The sequence below is a fragment of the Paramormyrops kingsleyae genome, chromosome 18 (genome assembly GCF_048594095.1).
Source record: "Paramormyrops kingsleyae isolate MSU_618 chromosome 18, PKINGS_0.4, whole genome shotgun sequence".
Classification (NCBI taxonomy): Eukaryota; Metazoa; Chordata; class Actinopteri; order Osteoglossiformes; family Mormyridae; genus Paramormyrops; species Paramormyrops kingsleyae.
The window spans coordinates 28,338,851-28,353,589 of NC_132814.1; the positions used below are offsets into that span (position 1 = coordinate 28,338,851).

Genomic DNA, 14,739 nt, shown 5'->3' on the forward strand with positions numbered 1-14,739 from the left:
CTTTGTTGTTGGTGTGGGGGGGGGCCTATGGGCTTGGGGTGTCTGGGGGTTCCCTGGGGGGGGGGGGGGTTTCTGGGGGGGTTCGGCGCTGGGACTGCGGTCCTGGCCTGGATGGGGCTTTGGTGGCTCTTGGGTGGCGTCTTTCTGGTGGCTGCATGCAGCGCTGCTGGGGTAGCCTGTGCCGGCGGACGTAGGGTACCAGCCTGGCGGCCGTGCTGCTCCTGGGTGGGTCCGGGGCGGGCTTGGGGTTCTGGGGGCGCTCTGCCTCCGGGCTGGGGTTCCGGCTGGGCTGGGGGGGCTTGGGTCCTGGTGGGTGGGTCGCCGGGGTGTGGGCTGGCGCGTGCACTGGGGCCTGGCCCCGGCGCGGGGACCTTCGGCGCATTGGAGGGGCTGGGGGCCTCTTTAGCTGGTGGGGAGGTTGTTACCATCTGCCCGCAGGTGGTCCCTGCCTTAGGGGTATCCACTCTGCGGGGGTGGGGGGGAATCCAATAGAGTAGGAGAATGGACCAAACCTGGGTGTCTGTTGTCTTATGTAGTCTGGGAGTTGACTGAATGGTGGGGTGGGTGTAGTTTTTCCCTCTGTGGTGGGGTCTGGTTGGCTGCCCCGGGCTCTGTGGTGCCCGGTGGTGCCGCTGCTCTGGGCCCCCGGACTGGATGGGCCTCGGCTCTCCCGCCCTGGGTGGATTTCGGGGAACGGGGGTGCTTATGGGGGTCAGCGGGGGGGCTGGCTCCAGAGGGGGGGTACTTTGCCCCCCCCGATCCTTTCCTCCCCATCCCTAAATGCTTCCCTCCTCCCGCTCCGTCACCCCAACACACATATAGGGCTTTGAGGTGCAGGTGCGTCGCTGGGATGCAGGGGATTCCTCCTCTGTCCTCCCGTGGCCACCTGTGTCTCAATCACACATCACAACTTAGACACTCTCATTACTTACTCTCTCATGACACATATATTTAGGGCCTTGGGGGTGGGCACAAGGAATGGCGTCCAGAGGGCGGTCTGTTCATTCAGCCTTACCTCTGGTGCCAGTGCCCACTTCTCAATTTTAAGTTGCATATAGACATTGAGGGTTCTGGGGAGGGGCCGAGCTGACACCAGCTGCTGATTGGCAGAGGGTGGTTAGCACCATGCCCTTCCCCTGTTTTAAAGCACTTTAGAACAACACGCACCAACACCACATATGAGCGGGCGGAGGGAAGCATGGGGTCTTTTCACACCCCCGTTCTCTGTTCACCATCTGGGGCCGGGGGCTGGGAGGAGCTGGCCGTCCGGTCGGGGTCTGGGCTGGTGGGCTTCTCGGCTGCTGTGGGGTCCGGGGTGGTCTTCTTGTCCCCATGCCAGAGGAAAAAAGGGATCCATCTCCGAGGTCTGGTGGCGGATTGCCCCTCTGGGGGCGGTGGTGCCTAGATCTCGGAGTATAGAGTATATATGGGGAGTGTGACTGTGTGTACGGCGTTCATTTCTGTGTCTTCATGTTGGGCGAATGGGTGAATATTTGTTTATGTGTGCATGAGGGTGGGAACGTATGCTTGTGTATGTGTGTGCCTGTCTGTCTATACGTATGTGTCAGGTTGGGTCTTAGACTCCACCTGAAATAACATCTCAGGCTCTATTACCCCCCGCCACACTCCCTGCTGGTGGATGAGGCCCCCGGCCGCCGATGCGTTGGTGGTTCTCGATGTCTGGGGCTGGATGCTCTGGTGTGTGCTGGCTCACTCTCGGCGGTTGCCTGCCGGGGCCTGGCCCTTCCGGCTCTGTCGGGGCCCTGGCTGGGGGGTGGGGGGTCCCTTGGATCTCTGGGCCCGGGGTCCGGTCTGCCCTGGTGTGGCCGGCCGCCGGCGGGGCCTGCGTGCTCGTCGCCACGGCCCCCTGGGGCTCCTGTGATGTGGCTGCCGGATGGCCCCCCTCCGGAGCGCTCCTCTGCCCTTTTCTCGGTGGGGGCTGCAATTGTCCCTGCGTTGGTCCTCCTGGGGTTCCCGTGCCCTGGGGGGCCTCTGGATATCTGGGGCCCGGGTCTCCCCCGTGTCGACTTCATGTCCTGGGTGGGCGGGGCTGTGGCTCCCCACACACACTACTAGACAATTACTTGGAGAAACCTTAGGAACACCAGCGCGCTGACACACAGGTGTGCACACAGGTGCTCACGGACACGTGCTCACGGACACACACTGTCTTGATCGGCTGTTGTTTCTGGGCATGGGTTGTAAGGCTGGTTGTGTGTGCTGTTCAACAACATTTAACGTTTGATGGTCGTTGTGATTAGTACAGATGTTGTATGTTGTCTTTCTCTTTTCAACAGACATGGAAGCAGATTATCTGTTTTGTTTTTTTCTTGGTTTTTTTGTTTTTTTTTGTTTTTCTTTTGGTTTTTTTTTTTTTTTTTTTTTTTCTGTTTTCTTTCCATTCCTCTCTCCCTCTCTCTCTCTTCCCTCCTTCTCCTTTGTCCCCCCCCTCCCTCTCCTTCTTTTGAGGAAGTAAATAAAAATATAAAATTAAATAAAAAATAAATAAATAAATAATGATTTAAAAAAAAAAAAAAAAAAAAAAAAAAAAAAAAATAGATACAGTCCCCCGCAGAGGGGGGGTGGAGGAGGGAATATAAAAAAAAAAAAAAAAAAAAAGAAAAAAAAAAAAAAAAAAAAAAAAAAAAAAAAAAAAAAAAAAAAAAAAAAAAGAGTCTCATGCTCTACCGACTGAGCTAGCCGGGCCACGACACAACAAAAGACTGACCCCCGGACCGGCTACTTTCGGATCCGCCGCTTTTCTGAGAAGGGCCTTCTGACTCCAAACCCCATAAAGCACAGCAGTACCGTTGCCTTCGCTGTCACTGTGGCGCAATTGGTTAGCGTGCTCGGCTGTTAACCGAGAGGTTGGTGGTTCAAGCCCACCCGGGGACGCGCTCTCCTTTTCCTCTCTGATTTGGAGCAGACGATCTCTCCATGAGTCTCCTTTTACTCTCGTAACAATAGCACAAGATGAGCTCGGATGATCTCGGAAGGAAATAACAAAGAAGTTTGCTTCCCGTGTACACGGCAGGAGAAACCCATGGTGGAAAGAGCCTCTGGCACAACTCAGATAGCTGCTCATGGTCCGAGACCGTCGCGCCCTTTCACATTGCCAGCACTCACGTTAAACAACGGAGACCAGCAAGGAATGCCGTATCGACGGCAAGAAGCACAGCCTAGATGGCACGCGGTGGAAACAACTCAGGGGGCACCAGGATTTGAACCTAGGACCTCTTGATCTGCAGTCAAATGCTCTACCACTGAGCTATACCCCCACAGGCAAAGAAATGGAGATGAGGTGGAAGCACAAGCTACTTTGATACACGCTCTGCGGCTACTCTTTATGCAGCATCCAGCTCTTAGGCGAAAATAAGAAGTGGACTGACGGCCAAGCCAGGTCTGACCTGAAGGGGCACTTGTGAGTATTTCTGTATGACAGAGAGCAACACCATGTCATGTGGGGTCCCTGGTGGTCTAGTGGTCAGGATTTGGCGCTCTCACCGCCACGGCCCGGGTTCGATTCCCGGTCAGGGAATTCCAGGGGTCTTCTTGGGTCCTTCTTTTTTTTGTGTGTTTTCCTGCACCTCCCATTGTGAGCCTTTTTGTTAGCTTCTGACCTCTGGGACCTGGACGAGGTCCTCGCAGCATTCCCAGTGTGGTTGTGCCCTCAGCTTGCTTCTCACTCTTTGGTTTTTCACTCACCGGCCACTCAAATGAGCAACAGGGCATTTTCAAGAGAGCTGCACGACAGCACGGACCACTGACATCCACTTGCATGGGAGAACACAGCGCATTCACCACGCAGACGAAGGGTCCTGTCTGGCCTGTCACGAGAAGGCAGAGTGAGTCACGATCATCTTTCATTGACGGCACGACTCATCACGTTCACGTCTGGGAGGGTGGTGGGCTTCTATGCGTCAAAAAGACCACGCCCAACGTGGGGCTCGAACCCACGACCCTGAGATTAAGAGTCTCATGCTCTACCGACTGAGCTAGCCGGGCCACGACACAACAAAAGACTGACCCCCGGACCGGCTACTTTCGGATCCGCCGCTTTTCTGAGAAGGGCCTTCTGACTCCAAACCCCATAAAGCACAGCTGTACCGTTGCCTTCGCTGTCTCTGTGGCGCAATTGGTTAGCGTGCTCGGCTGTTAACCGAGAGGTTGGTGGTTCAAGCCCACCCGGGGACGCGCTCTCCTTTTCCTCTCTGATTTGGAGCAGACGATCTCTCCATGAGTCTCCTTTTACTCTCGTAACAATAGCACAAGATGAGCTCGGATGATCTCGGAAGGAAATAACAAAGAAGTTTGCTTCCGGTGTACACGGCAGGAGAAACCCATGGTGGAAAGAGCCTCTGGCACAACTCAGATAGCTGCTCATGGTCCGAGACCGTCGCGCCCTTTCACATTGCCAGCACTCACGTTAAACAACGGAGACCAGCAAGGAATGCCGTATCGACGGCAAGAAGCACAGCCTAGATGGCACGCGGTGGAAACAACTCAGGGGGCACCAGGATTTGAACCTAGGACCTCTTGATCTGCAGTCAAATGCTCTACCACTGAGCTATACCCCCACAGGCAAAGAAATGGAGATGAGGTGGAAGCACAAGCTACTTTGATACACGCTCTGCGGCTACTCTTTATGCAGCATCCAGCTCTTAGGCGAAAATAAGAAGTGGACTGACGGCCAAGCCAGGTCTGACCTGAAGGGGCACTTGTGAGTATTTCTGTATGACAGAGAGCAACACCATGTCATGTGGGGTCCCTGGTGGTCTAGTGGTCAGGATTTGGCGCTCTCACCGCCACGGCCCGGGTTCGATTCCCGGTCAGGGAATTCCAGGGGTCTTCTTGGGTCCTTCTTTTTTTTGTGTGTTTTCCTGCACCTCCCATTGTGAGCCTTTTTGTTAGCTTCTGACCTCTGGGACCTGGACGAGGTCCTCGCAGCATTCCCAGTGTGGTTGTGCCCTCAGCTTGCTTCTCACTCTTTGGTTTTTCACTCACCGGCCACTCAAATGAGCAACAGGGCATTTTCAAGAGAGCTGCACGACAGCACGGACCACTGACATCCACTTGCATGGGAGAACACAGCGCATTCACCATGCAGACGAAGGGTCCTGTCTGGCCTGTCACGAGAAGGCAGAGTGAGTCACGATCATCTTTCATTGACGGCACGACTCATCACGTTCACGTCTGGGAGGGTGGTGGGCTTCTATGCGTCAAAAAGACCACGCCCAACGTGGGGCTCGAACCCACGACCCTGAGATTAAGAGTCTCATGCTCTACCGACTGAGCTAGCCGGGCCACAACACAACAAAAGACTGACCCCCGGACCGGCTACTTTCGGATCCGCCGCTTTTCTGAGAAGGGCCTTCTGACTCCAAACCCCATAAAGCACAGCTGTACCGTTGCCTTCGCTGTCTCTGTGGCGCAATTGGTTAGCGCGCTCGGCTGTTAACCGAGAGGTTGGTGGTTCAAGCCCACCCGGGGACGCGCTCTCCTTTTCCTCTCTGATTTGGAGCAGACGATCTCTCCATGAGTCTCCTTTTACTCTCGTAACAATAGCACAAGATGAGCTCGGATGATCTCGGAAGGAAATAACAAAGAAGTTTGCTTCCGGTGTACACGGCAGGAGAAACCCATGGTGGAAAGAGCCTCTGGCACAACTCAGATAGCTGCTCATGGTCCGAGACCGTCGCGCCCTTTCACATTGCCAGCACTCACGTTAAACAACGGAGACCAGCAAGGAATGCCGTATCGACGGCAAGAAGCACAGCCTAGATGGCACGCGGTGGAAACAACTCAGGGGGCACCAGGATTTGAACCTAGGACCTCTTGATCTGCAGTCAAATGCTCTACCACTGAGCTATACCCCCACAGGCAAAGAAATGGAGATGAGGTGGAAGCACAAGCTACTTTGATACACGCTCTGCGGCTACTCTTTATGCAGCATCCAGCTCTTAGGCGAAAATAAGAAGTGGACTGACGGCCAAGCCAGGTCTGACCTGAAGGGGCACTTGTGAGTATTTCTGTATGACAGAGAGCAACACCATGTCATGTGGGGTCCCTGGTGGTCTAGTGGTCAGGATTTGGCGCTCTCACCGCCACGGCCCGGGTTCGATTCCCGGTCAGGGAATTCCAGGGGTCTTCTTGGGTCCTTCTTTTTTTTGTGTGTTTTCCTGCACCTCCCATTGTGAGCCTTTTTGTTAGCTTCTGACCTCTGGGACCTGGACGAGGTCCTCGCAGCATTCCCAGTGTGGTTGTGCCCTCAGCTTGCTTCTCACTCTTTGGTTTTTCACTCACCGGCCACTCAAATGAGCAACAGGGCATTTTCAAGAGAGCTGCACGACAGCACGGACCACTGACATCCACTTGCATGGGAGAACACAGCGCATTCACCACGCAGACGAAGGGTCCTGTCTGGCCTGTCACGAGAAGGCAGAGTGAGTCACGATCATCTTTCATTGACGGCACGACTCATCACGTTCACGTCTGGGAGGGTGGTGGGCTTCTATGCGTCAAAAAGACTACGCCCAACGTGGGGCTCGAACCCACGACCCTGAGATTAAGAGTCTCATGCTCTACCGACTGAGCTAGCCGGGCCACGACACAACAAAAGACTGACCCCCGGACCGGCTACTTTCGGATCCGCCGCTTTTCTGAGAAGGGCCTTCTGACTCCAAACCCCATAAAGCACAGCAGTACCGTTGCCTTCGCTGTCACTGTGGCGCAATTGGTTAGCGTGCTCGGCTGTTAACCGAGAGGTTGGTGGTTCAAGCCCACCCGGGGACGCGCTCTCCTTTTCCTCTCTGATTTGGAGCAGACGATCTCTCCATGAGTCTCCTTTTACTCTCGTAACAATAGCACAAGATGAGCTCGGATGATCTCGGAAGGAAATAACAAAGAAGTTTGCTTCCCGTGTACACGGCAGGAGAAACCCATGGTGGAAAGAGCCTCTGGCACAACTCAGATAGCTGCTCATGGTCCGAGACCGTCGCGCCCTTTCACATTGCCAGCACTCACGTTAAACAACGGAGACCAGCAAGGAATGCCGTATCGACGGCAAGAAGCACAGCCTAGATGGCACGCGGTGGAAACAACTCAGGGGGCACCAGGATTTGAACCTAGGACCTCTTGATCTGCAGTCAAATGCTCTACCACTGAGCTATACCCCCACAGGCAAAGAAATGGAGATGAGGTGGAAGCACAAGCTACTTTGATACACGCTCTGCGGCTACTCTTTATGCAGCATCCAGCTCTTAGGCGAAAATAAGAAGTGGACTGACGGCCAAGCCAGGTCTGACCTGAAGGGGCACTTGTGAGTATTTCTGTATGACAGAGAGCAACACCATGTCATGTGGGGTCCCTGGTGGTCTTGTGGTCAGGATTTGGCGCTCTCACCGCCACGGCCCGGGTTCGATTCCCGGTCAGGGAATTCCAGGGGTCTTCTTGGGTCCTTCTTTTTTTTGTGTGTTTTCCTGCACCTCCCATTGTGAGCCTTTTTGTTAGCTTCTGACCTCTGGGACCTGGACGAGGTCCTCGCAGCATTCCCAGTGTGGTTGTGCCCTCAGCTTGCTTCTCACTCTTTGGTTTTTCACTCACCGGCCACTCAAATGAGCAACAGGGCATTTTCAAGAGAGCTGCACGACAGCACGGACCACTGACATCCACTTGCATGGGAGAACACAGCGCATTCACCACGCAGACGAAGGGTCCTGTCTGGCCTGTCACGAGAAGGCAGAGTGAGTCACGATCATCTTTCATTGACGGCACGACTCATCACGTTCACGTCTGGGAGGGTGGTGGGCTTCTATGCGTCAAAAAGACCACGCCCAACGTGGGGCTCGAACCCACGACCCTGAGATTAAGAGTCTCATGCTCTACCGACTGAGCTAGCCGGGCCACGACACAACAAAAGACTGACCCCCGGACCGGCTACTTTCGGATCCGCCGCTTTTCTGAGAAGGGCCTTCTGACTCCAAACCCCATAAAGCACAGCTGTACCGTTGCCTTCGCTGTCTCTGTGGCGCATTTGGTTAGCGTGCTCGGCTGTTAACCGAGAGGTTGGTGGTTCAAGCCCACCCGGGGACGCGCTCTCCTTTTCCTCTCTGATTTGGAGCAGACGATCTCTCCATGAGTCTCCTTTTACTCTCGTAACAATAGCACAAGATGAGCTCGGATGATCTCGGAAGGAAATAACAAAGAAGTTTGCTTCCGGTGTACACGGCAGGAGAAACCCATGGTGGAAAGAGCCTCTGGCACAACTCAGATAGCTGCTCATGGTCCGAGACCGTCGCGCCCTTTCACATTGCCAGCACTCACGTTAAACAACGGAGACCAGCAAGGAATGCCGTATCGACGGCAAGAAGCACAGCCTAGATGGCACGCGGTGGAAACAACTCAGGGGGCACCAGGATTTGAACCTAGGACCTCTTGATCTGCAGTCAAATGCTCTACCACTGAGCTATACCCCCACAGGCAAAGAAATGGAGATGAGGTGGAAGCACAAGCTACTTTGATACACGCTCTGCGGCTACTCTTTATGCAGCATCCAGCTCTTAGGCGAAAATAAGAAGTGGACTGACGGCCAAGCCAGGTCTGACCTGAAGGGGCACTTGTGAGTATTTCTGTATGACAGAGAGCAACACCATGTCATGTGGGGTCCCTGGTGGTCTAGTGGTCAGGATTTGGCGCTCTCACCGCCACGGCCCGGGTTCGATTCCCGGTCAGGGAATTCCAGGGGTCTTCTTGGGTCCTTCTTTTTTTTGTGTGTTTTCCTGCACCTCCCATTGTGAGCCTTTTTGTTAGCTTCTGACCTCTGGGACCTGGACGAGGTCCTCGCAGCATTCCCAGTGTGGTTGTGCCCTCAGCTTGCTTCTCACTCTTTGGTTTTTCACTCACCGGCCACTCAAATGAGCAACAGGGCATTTTCAAGAGAGCTGCACGACAGCACGGACCACTGACATCCACTTGCATGGGAGAACACAGCGCATTCACCACGCAGACGAAGGGTCCTGTCTGGCCTGTCACGAGAAGGCAGAGTGAGTCACGATCATCTTTCATTGACGGCACGACTCATCACGTTCACGTCTGGGAGGGTGGTGGGCTTCTATGCGTCAAAAAGACCACGCCCAACGTGGGGCTCGAACCCACGACCCTGAGATTAAGAGTCTCATGCTCTACCGACTGAGCTAGCCGGGCCACGACACAACAAAAGACTGACCCCCGGACCGGCTACTTTCGGATCCGCCGCTTTTCTGAGAAGGGCCTTCTGACTCCAAACCCCATAAAGCACAGCTGTACCGTTGCCTTCGCTGTCTCTGTGGCGCAATTGGTTAGCGCGCTCGGCTGTTAACTGAGAGGTTGGTGGTTCAAGCCCACCCGGGGACGCGCTCTCCTTTTCCTCTCTGATTTGGAGCAGACGATCTCTCCATGAGTCTCCTTTTACTCTCGTAACAATAGCACAAGATGAGCTCGGATGATCTCGGAAGGAAATAACAAAGAAGTTTGCTTCCGGTGTACACGGCAGGAGAAACCCATGGTGGAAAGAGCCTCTGGCACAACTCAGATAGCTGCTCATGGTCCGAGACCGTCGCGCCCTTTCACATTGCCAGCACTCACGTTAAACAACGGAGACCAGCAAGGAATGCCGTATCGACGGCAAGAAGCACAGCCTAGATGGCACGCGGTGGAAACAACTCAGGGGGCACCAGGATTTGAACCTAGGACCTCTTGATCTGCAGTCAAATGCTCTACCACTGAGCTATACCCCCACAGGCAAAGAAATGGAGATGAGGTGGAAGCACAAGCTACTTTGATACACGCTCTGCGGCTACTCTTTATGCAGCATCCAGCTCTTAGGCGAAAATAAGAAGTGGACTGACGGCCAAGCCAGGTCTGACCTGAAGGGGCACTTGTGAGTATTTCTGTATGACAGAGAGCAACACCATGTCATGTGGGGTCCCTGGTGGTCTAGTGGTCAGGATTTGGCGCTCTCACCGCCACGGCCCGGGTTCGATTCCCGGTCAGGGAATTCCAGGGGTCTTCTTGGGTCCTTCTTTTTTTTGTGTGTTTTCCTGCACCTCCCATTGTGAGCCTTTTTGTTAGCTTCTGACCTCTGGGACCTGGACGAGGTCCTCGCAGCATTCCCAGTGTGGTTGTGCCCTCAGCTTGCTTCTCACTCTTTGGTTTTTCACTCACCGGCCACTCAAATGAGCAACAGGGCATTTTCAAGAGAGCTGCACGACAGCACGGACCACTGACATCCACTTGCATGGGAGAACACAGCGCATTCACCACGCAGACGAAGGGTCCTGTCTGGCCTGTCACGAGAAGGCAGAGTGAGTCACGATCATCTTTCATTGACGGCACGACTCATCACGTTCACGTCTGGGAGGGTGGTGGGCTTCTATGCGTCAAAAAGACCACGCCCAACGTGGGGCTCGAACCCACGACCCTGAGATTAAGAGTCTCATGCTCTACCGACTGAGCTAGCCGGGCCACGACACAACAAAAGACTGACCCCCGGACCGGCTACTTTCGGATCCGCCGCTTTTCTGAGAAGGGCCTTCTGACTCCAAACCCCATAAAGCACAGCTGTACCGTTGCCTTCGCTGTCTCTGTGGCGCAATTGGTTAGCGCGCTCGGCTGTTAACTGAGAGGTTGGTGGTTCAAGCCCACCCGGGGACGCGCTCTCCTTTTCCTCTCTGATTTGGAGCAGACGATCTCTCCATGAGTCTCCTTTTACTCTCGTAACAATAGCACAAGATGAGCTCGGATGATCTCGGAAGGAAATAACAAAGAAGTTTGCTTCCGGTGTACACGGCAGGAGAAACCCATGGTGGAAAGAGCCTCTGGCACAACTCAGATAGCTGCTCATGGTCCGAGACCGTCGCGCCCTTTCACATTGCCAGCACTCACGTTAAACAACGGAGACCAGCAAGGAATGCCGTATCGACGGCAAGAAGCACAGCCTAGATGGCACGCGGTGGAAACAACTCAGGGGGCACCAGGATTTGAACCTAGGACCTCTTGATCTGCAGTCAAATGCTCTACCACTGAGCTATACCCCCACAGGCAAAGAAATGGAGATGAGGTGGAAGCACAAGCTACTTTGATACACGCTCTGCGGCTACTCTTTATGCAGCATCCAGCTCTTAGGCGAAAATAAGAAGTGGACTGACGGCCAAGCCAGGTCTGACCTGAAGGGGCACTTGTGAGTATTTCTGTATGACAGAGAGCAACACCATGTCATGTGGGGTCCCTGGTGGTCTAGTGGTCAGGATTTGGCGCTCTCACCGCCACGGCCCGGGTTCGATTCCCGGTCAGGGGTCTTCTTGGGTCCTTCTTTTTTTTGTGTGTTTTCCTGCACCTCCCATTGTGAGCCTTTTTGTTAGCTTCTGACCTCTGGGACCTGGACGAGGTCCTCGCAGCATTCCCAGTGTGGTTGTGCCCTCAGCTTGCTTCTCACTCTTTGGTTTTTCACTCACCGGCCACTCAAATGAGCAACAGGGCATTTTCAAGAGAGCTGCACGACAGCACGGACCACTGACATCCACTTGCATGGGAGAACACAGCGCATTCACCACGCAGACGAAGGGTCCTGTCTGGCCTGTCACGAGAAGGCAGAGTGAGTCACGATCATCTTTCATTGACGGCACGACTCATCACGTTCACGTCTGGGAGGGTGGTGGGCTTCTATGCGTCAAAAAGACCACGCCCAACGTGGGGCTCGAACCCACGACCCTGAGATTAAGAGTCTCATGCTCTACCGACTGAGCTAGCCGGGCCACGACACAACAAAAGACTGACCCCCGGACCGGCTACTTTCGGATCCGCCGCTTTTCTGAGAAGGGCCTTCTGACTCCAAACCCCATAAAGCACAGCTGTACCGTTGCCTTCGCTGTCTCTGTGGCGCAATTGGTTAGCGCGCTCGGCTGTTAACTGAGAGGTTGGTGGTTCAAGCCCACCCGGGGACGCGCTCTCCTTTTCCTCTCTGATTTGGAGCAGACGATCTCTCCATGAGTCTCCTTTTACTCTCGTAACAATAGCACAAGATGAGCTCGGATGATCTCGGAAGGAAATAACAAAGAAGTTTGCTTCCGGTGTACACGGCAGGAGAAACCCATGGTGGAAAGAGCCTCTGGCACAACTCAGATAGCTGCTCATGGTCCGAGACCGTCGCGCCCTTTCACATTGCCAGCACTCACGTTAAACAACGGAGACCAGCAAGGAATGCCGTATCGACGGCAAGAAGCACAGCCTAGATGGCACGCGGTGGAAACAACTCAGGGGGCACCAGGATTTGAACCTAGGACCTCTTGATCTGCAGTCAAATGCTCTACCACTGAGCTATACCCCCACAGGCAAAGAAATGGAGATGAGGTGGAAGCACAAGCTACTTTGATACACGCTCTGCGGCTACTCTTTATGCAGCATCCAGCTCTTAGGCGAAAATAAGAAGTGGACTGACGGCCAAGCCAGGTCTGACCTGAAGGGGCACTTGTGAGTATTTCTGTATGACAGAGAGCAACACCATATCATGTGGGGTCCCTGGTGGTCTAGTGGTCAGGATTTGGCGCTCTCACCGCCACGGCCCGGGTTCGATTCCCGGTCAGGGAATTCCAGGGGTCTTCTTGGGTCCTTCTTTTTTTTGTGTGTTTTCCTGCACCTCCCATTGTGAGCCTTTTTGTTAGCTTCTGACCTCTGGGACCTGGACGAGGTCCTCGCAGCATTCCCAGTGTGGTTGTGCCCTCAGCTTGCTTCTCACTCTTTGGTTTTTCACTCACCGGCCACTCAAATGAGCAACAGGGCATTTTCAAGAGAGCTGCACGACAGCACGGACCACTGACATCCACTTGCATGGGAGAACACAGCGCATTCACCACGCAGACGAAGGGTCCTGTCTGGCCTGTCACGAGAAGGCAGAGTGAGTCACGATCATCTTTCATTGACGGCACGACTCATCACGTTCACGTCTGGGAGGGTGGTGGGCTTCTATGCGTCAAAAAGACCACGCCCAACGTGGGGCTCGAACCCACGACCCTGAGATTAAGAGTCTCATGCTCTACCGACTGAGCTAGCCGGGCCACGACACAACAAAAGACTGACCCCCGGACCGGCTACTTTCGGATCCGCCGCTTTTCTGAGAAGGGCCTTCTGACTCCAAACCCCATAAAGCACAGCTGTACCGTTGCCTTCGCTGTCTCTGTGGCGCAATTGGTTAGCGTGCTCGGCTGTTAACCGAGAGGTTGGTGGTTCAAGCCCACCCGGGGACGTGCTCTCCTTTTCCTCTCTGATTTGGAGCAGACGATCTCTCCATGAGTCTCCTTTTACTCTCGTAACAATAGCACAAGATGAGCTCGGATGATCTCGGAAGGAAATAACAAAGAAGTTTGCTTCCGGTGTACACGGCAGGAGAAACCCATGGTGGAAAGAGCCTCTGGCACAACTCAGATAGCTGCTCATGGTCCGAGACCGTCGCGCCCTTTCACATTGCCAGCACTCACGTTAAACAACGGAGACCAGCAAGGAATGCCGTATCGACGGCAAGAAGCACAGCCTAGATGGCACGCGGTGGAAACAACTCAGGGGGCACCAGGATTTGAACCTAGGACCTCTTGATCTGCAGTCAAATGCTCTACCACTGAGCTATACCCCCACAGGCAAAGAAATGGAGATGAGGTGGAAGCACAAGCTACTTTGATACACGCTCTGCGGCTACTCTTTATGCAGCATCCAGCTCTTAGGCGAAAATAAGAAGTGGACTGACGGCCAAGCCAGGTCTGACCTGAAGGGGCACTTGTGAGTATTTCTGTATGACAGAGAGCAACACCATGTCATGTGGGGTCCCTGGTGGTCTAGTGGTCAGGATTTGGCGCTCTCACCGCCACGGCCCGGGTTCGATTCCCGGTCAGGGAATTCCAGGGGTCTTCTTGGGTCCTTCTTTTTTTTGTGTGTATTCCTGCACCTCCCATTGTGAGCCTTTTTGTTAGCTTCTGACCTCTGGGACCTGGACGAGGTCCTCGCAGCATTCCCAGTGTGGTTGTGCCCTCAGCTTGCTTCTCACTCTTTGGTTTTTCACTCACCGGCCACTCAAATGAGCAACAGGTCATTTTCAAGAGAGCTGCACGACAGCACGGACCACTGACATCCACTTGCATGGGAGAACACAGCGCATTCACCACGCAGACGAAGGGTCCTGTCTGGCCTGTCACGAGAAGGCAGAGTGAGTCACGATCATCTTTCATTGACGGCACGACTCATCACGTTCACGTCTGGGAGGGTGGTGGGCTTCTATGCGTCAAAAAGACCACGCCCAACGTGGGGCTCGAACCCACGACCCTGAGATTAAGAGTCTCATGCTCTACCGACTGAGCTAGCCGGGCCACGACACAACAAAAGACTGACCCCCGGACCGGCTACTTTCGGATCCGCCGCTTTTCTGAGAAGGGCCTTCTGACTCCAAACCCCATAAAGCACAGCTGTACCGTTGCCTTCGCTGTCTCTGTGGCGCAATTGGTTAGCGCGCTCGGCTGTTAACTGAGAGGTTGGTGGTTCAAGCCCACCCGGGGACGCGCTCTCCTTTTCCTCTCTGATTTGGAGCAGACGATCTCTCCATGAGTCTCCTTTTACTCTCGTAACAATAGCACAAGATGAGCTCGGATGATCTCGGAAGGAAATAACAAAGAAGTTCGCTTCCGGTGTACACGGCAGGAGAAACCCATGGTGGAAAGAGCC

The 14,739-nt window shown here is 54.3% G+C and overlaps 37 non-coding genes across 37 annotated transcripts; 19 read left to right on the forward strand and 18 right to left on the reverse strand.

Annotated features, from left to right (window-relative positions):
- The first annotated feature begins 2,821 nt into the window (after nucleotides 1–2,821).
- Nucleotides 2,822–2,895, forward strand: trnan-guu (transfer RNA asparagine (anticodon GUU)). Its single transcript has one exon. It is a non-coding gene; the product is annotated as a tRNA-Asn (tRNA).
- A 311-nt stretch (nucleotides 2,896–3,206) lies between these two features.
- Nucleotides 3,207–3,278, reverse strand: trnac-gca (transfer RNA cysteine (anticodon GCA)). The gene has a single exon. It is a non-coding gene; the product is annotated as a tRNA-Cys (tRNA).
- Nucleotides 3,279–3,466: 188 nt separating this feature from the next.
- Nucleotides 3,467–3,538, forward strand: trnae-cuc (transfer RNA glutamic acid (anticodon CUC)). Its single transcript has one exon. It is a non-coding gene; the product is annotated as a tRNA-Glu (tRNA).
- Nucleotides 3,539–3,932: 394 nt separating this feature from the next.
- Nucleotides 3,933–4,005, reverse strand: trnak-cuu (transfer RNA lysine (anticodon CUU)). The gene has a single exon. It is a non-coding gene; the product is annotated as a tRNA-Lys (tRNA).
- Nucleotides 4,006–4,120: 115 nt separating this feature from the next.
- On the forward strand, nucleotides 4,121–4,194 carry trnan-guu (transfer RNA asparagine (anticodon GUU)). The gene has a single exon. It is a non-coding gene; the product is annotated as a tRNA-Asn (tRNA).
- Nucleotides 4,195–4,505: 311 nt separating this feature from the next.
- trnac-gca (transfer RNA cysteine (anticodon GCA)) lies at nucleotides 4,506–4,577 on the reverse strand. The gene has a single exon. It is a non-coding gene; the product is annotated as a tRNA-Cys (tRNA).
- Nucleotides 4,578–4,765: 188 nt separating this feature from the next.
- Nucleotides 4,766–4,837, forward strand: trnae-cuc (transfer RNA glutamic acid (anticodon CUC)). Its single transcript has one exon. It is a non-coding gene; the product is annotated as a tRNA-Glu (tRNA).
- A 394-nt stretch (nucleotides 4,838–5,231) lies between these two features.
- Nucleotides 5,232–5,304, reverse strand: trnak-cuu (transfer RNA lysine (anticodon CUU)). Its single transcript has one exon. It is a non-coding gene; the product is annotated as a tRNA-Lys (tRNA).
- Nucleotides 5,305–5,419: 115 nt separating this feature from the next.
- trnan-guu (transfer RNA asparagine (anticodon GUU)) lies at nucleotides 5,420–5,493 on the forward strand. The gene has a single exon. It is a non-coding gene; the product is annotated as a tRNA-Asn (tRNA).
- A 311-nt stretch (nucleotides 5,494–5,804) lies between these two features.
- Nucleotides 5,805–5,876, reverse strand: trnac-gca (transfer RNA cysteine (anticodon GCA)). The gene has a single exon. It is a non-coding gene; the product is annotated as a tRNA-Cys (tRNA).
- A 188-nt stretch (nucleotides 5,877–6,064) lies between these two features.
- On the forward strand, nucleotides 6,065–6,136 carry trnae-cuc (transfer RNA glutamic acid (anticodon CUC)). Its single transcript has one exon. It is a non-coding gene; the product is annotated as a tRNA-Glu (tRNA).
- Nucleotides 6,137–6,530: 394 nt separating this feature from the next.
- On the reverse strand, nucleotides 6,531–6,603 carry trnak-cuu (transfer RNA lysine (anticodon CUU)). The gene has a single exon. It is a non-coding gene; the product is annotated as a tRNA-Lys (tRNA).
- Nucleotides 6,604–6,718: 115 nt separating this feature from the next.
- On the forward strand, nucleotides 6,719–6,792 carry trnan-guu (transfer RNA asparagine (anticodon GUU)). The gene has a single exon. It is a non-coding gene; the product is annotated as a tRNA-Asn (tRNA).
- Nucleotides 6,793–7,103: 311 nt separating this feature from the next.
- On the reverse strand, nucleotides 7,104–7,175 carry trnac-gca (transfer RNA cysteine (anticodon GCA)). Its single transcript has one exon. It is a non-coding gene; the product is annotated as a tRNA-Cys (tRNA).
- Nucleotides 7,176–7,363: 188 nt separating this feature from the next.
- Nucleotides 7,364–7,435, forward strand: trnae-cuc (transfer RNA glutamic acid (anticodon CUC)). The gene has a single exon. It is a non-coding gene; the product is annotated as a tRNA-Glu (tRNA).
- Nucleotides 7,436–7,829: 394 nt separating this feature from the next.
- On the reverse strand, nucleotides 7,830–7,902 carry trnak-cuu (transfer RNA lysine (anticodon CUU)). The gene has a single exon. It is a non-coding gene; the product is annotated as a tRNA-Lys (tRNA).
- Nucleotides 7,903–8,017: 115 nt separating this feature from the next.
- trnan-guu (transfer RNA asparagine (anticodon GUU)) lies at nucleotides 8,018–8,091 on the forward strand. The gene has a single exon. It is a non-coding gene; the product is annotated as a tRNA-Asn (tRNA).
- A 311-nt stretch (nucleotides 8,092–8,402) lies between these two features.
- On the reverse strand, nucleotides 8,403–8,474 carry trnac-gca (transfer RNA cysteine (anticodon GCA)). Its single transcript has one exon. It is a non-coding gene; the product is annotated as a tRNA-Cys (tRNA).
- A 188-nt stretch (nucleotides 8,475–8,662) lies between these two features.
- On the forward strand, nucleotides 8,663–8,734 carry trnae-cuc (transfer RNA glutamic acid (anticodon CUC)). Its single transcript has one exon. It is a non-coding gene; the product is annotated as a tRNA-Glu (tRNA).
- A 394-nt stretch (nucleotides 8,735–9,128) lies between these two features.
- trnak-cuu (transfer RNA lysine (anticodon CUU)) lies at nucleotides 9,129–9,201 on the reverse strand. Its single transcript has one exon. It is a non-coding gene; the product is annotated as a tRNA-Lys (tRNA).
- A 115-nt stretch (nucleotides 9,202–9,316) lies between these two features.
- trnan-guu (transfer RNA asparagine (anticodon GUU)) lies at nucleotides 9,317–9,390 on the forward strand. The gene has a single exon. It is a non-coding gene; the product is annotated as a tRNA-Asn (tRNA).
- A 311-nt stretch (nucleotides 9,391–9,701) lies between these two features.
- On the reverse strand, nucleotides 9,702–9,773 carry trnac-gca (transfer RNA cysteine (anticodon GCA)). The gene has a single exon. It is a non-coding gene; the product is annotated as a tRNA-Cys (tRNA).
- Nucleotides 9,774–9,961: 188 nt separating this feature from the next.
- On the forward strand, nucleotides 9,962–10,033 carry trnae-cuc (transfer RNA glutamic acid (anticodon CUC)). The gene has a single exon. It is a non-coding gene; the product is annotated as a tRNA-Glu (tRNA).
- Nucleotides 10,034–10,427: 394 nt separating this feature from the next.
- trnak-cuu (transfer RNA lysine (anticodon CUU)) lies at nucleotides 10,428–10,500 on the reverse strand. Its single transcript has one exon. It is a non-coding gene; the product is annotated as a tRNA-Lys (tRNA).
- A 115-nt stretch (nucleotides 10,501–10,615) lies between these two features.
- Nucleotides 10,616–10,689, forward strand: trnan-guu (transfer RNA asparagine (anticodon GUU)). The gene has a single exon. It is a non-coding gene; the product is annotated as a tRNA-Asn (tRNA).
- Nucleotides 10,690–11,000: 311 nt separating this feature from the next.
- Nucleotides 11,001–11,072, reverse strand: trnac-gca (transfer RNA cysteine (anticodon GCA)). The gene has a single exon. It is a non-coding gene; the product is annotated as a tRNA-Cys (tRNA).
- A 188-nt stretch (nucleotides 11,073–11,260) lies between these two features.
- trnae-cuc (transfer RNA glutamic acid (anticodon CUC)) lies at nucleotides 11,261–11,332 on the forward strand. The gene has a single exon. It is a non-coding gene; the product is annotated as a tRNA-Glu (tRNA).
- Nucleotides 11,333–11,716: 384 nt separating this feature from the next.
- Nucleotides 11,717–11,789, reverse strand: trnak-cuu (transfer RNA lysine (anticodon CUU)). The gene has a single exon. It is a non-coding gene; the product is annotated as a tRNA-Lys (tRNA).
- A 115-nt stretch (nucleotides 11,790–11,904) lies between these two features.
- Nucleotides 11,905–11,978, forward strand: trnan-guu (transfer RNA asparagine (anticodon GUU)). The gene has a single exon. It is a non-coding gene; the product is annotated as a tRNA-Asn (tRNA).
- Nucleotides 11,979–12,289: 311 nt separating this feature from the next.
- Nucleotides 12,290–12,361, reverse strand: trnac-gca (transfer RNA cysteine (anticodon GCA)). Its single transcript has one exon. It is a non-coding gene; the product is annotated as a tRNA-Cys (tRNA).
- Nucleotides 12,362–12,549: 188 nt separating this feature from the next.
- On the forward strand, nucleotides 12,550–12,621 carry trnae-cuc (transfer RNA glutamic acid (anticodon CUC)). Its single transcript has one exon. It is a non-coding gene; the product is annotated as a tRNA-Glu (tRNA).
- A 394-nt stretch (nucleotides 12,622–13,015) lies between these two features.
- On the reverse strand, nucleotides 13,016–13,088 carry trnak-cuu (transfer RNA lysine (anticodon CUU)). The gene has a single exon. It is a non-coding gene; the product is annotated as a tRNA-Lys (tRNA).
- A 115-nt stretch (nucleotides 13,089–13,203) lies between these two features.
- Nucleotides 13,204–13,277, forward strand: trnan-guu (transfer RNA asparagine (anticodon GUU)). The gene has a single exon. It is a non-coding gene; the product is annotated as a tRNA-Asn (tRNA).
- Nucleotides 13,278–13,588: 311 nt separating this feature from the next.
- On the reverse strand, nucleotides 13,589–13,660 carry trnac-gca (transfer RNA cysteine (anticodon GCA)). Its single transcript has one exon. It is a non-coding gene; the product is annotated as a tRNA-Cys (tRNA).
- Nucleotides 13,661–13,848: 188 nt separating this feature from the next.
- On the forward strand, nucleotides 13,849–13,920 carry trnae-cuc (transfer RNA glutamic acid (anticodon CUC)). Its single transcript has one exon. It is a non-coding gene; the product is annotated as a tRNA-Glu (tRNA).
- Nucleotides 13,921–14,314: 394 nt separating this feature from the next.
- trnak-cuu (transfer RNA lysine (anticodon CUU)) lies at nucleotides 14,315–14,387 on the reverse strand. The gene has a single exon. It is a non-coding gene; the product is annotated as a tRNA-Lys (tRNA).
- A 115-nt stretch (nucleotides 14,388–14,502) lies between these two features.
- On the forward strand, nucleotides 14,503–14,576 carry trnan-guu (transfer RNA asparagine (anticodon GUU)). Its single transcript has one exon. It is a non-coding gene; the product is annotated as a tRNA-Asn (tRNA).
- Nucleotides 14,577–14,739: the final 163 nt, after the last annotated feature.